This window comes from Sinocyclocheilus grahami, unplaced genomic scaffold (assembly GCF_001515645.1).
Source record: "Sinocyclocheilus grahami isolate Dianchi unplaced genomic scaffold, SAMN03320097.WGS_v1.1 scaffold834.1, whole genome shotgun sequence".
In the NCBI taxonomy this organism is placed as follows: Eukaryota; Metazoa; Chordata; class Actinopteri; order Cypriniformes; family Cyprinidae; genus Sinocyclocheilus; species Sinocyclocheilus grahami.
In genome coordinates, this window is record NW_015506013.1 from 720,624 (window position 1) to 721,220 (window position 597).

A 597-nucleotide genomic window follows, 5' to 3' on the forward strand; every position below is an offset into this window, starting at 1 on the left:
CGTCCTCAGGTTGAGCTGAACCCTCAGGTCTACCTGCTTCAGGGTTAAGCTGGCCATCTGAATAAAACATTAAGACTTGGTTTTCAGACAGTTGCCATCATTAAAAAACATAGTGATGAACGAACAAAGATGATGTTGACAGAAAACGAGACTACCTTCTCTTAAAAGCATGATAAAGAGAAGAACACAATTCTTGAATTCAAACACTGGACTGTCAGTACTAGCAGTCAACCAAATTTATTTTTATTTTTTTTCAAAAGCATACGGAGTATTTCAAGTATTCAGTTACAGTTGCATGGTACACATGCCATCATACCACCCAGGCTTGGAGTTAAATCCTGATTTATATTTCTCAATGTGAAACATTCAGTGCATGATTCTTGCAAATCTGAAGTGACATTCACAACAACAGAAGCCAAAGCTCAATAACTGAGTGTTGAATCAATGCCGGGGAGCATAAAAGCCCATGAAATAATCATAAAGAGCAGATCATTCTGCCAAGCTTGCGACTGGGCCTGCGACTCAACACCTGCTGTTTTCCTGTGGATCCTTTTGTCACTTCAAACACAGCCACCAAATAAAGAGAACAAAAACACT

At 39.4% G+C, this 597-nt stretch overlaps 1 protein-coding gene across 1 annotated transcript in view; it reads right to left on the bottom strand.

Annotated features, from left to right (window-relative positions):
* The window catches only part of LOC107562708 (pre-mRNA-splicing factor CWC22 homolog), a 46,627-nt gene that overhangs the window by 29,717 nt on the left and 16,313 nt on the right, over positions 1–597 (bottom strand). The gene's annotated exons all lie outside the window — the stretch shown is intronic.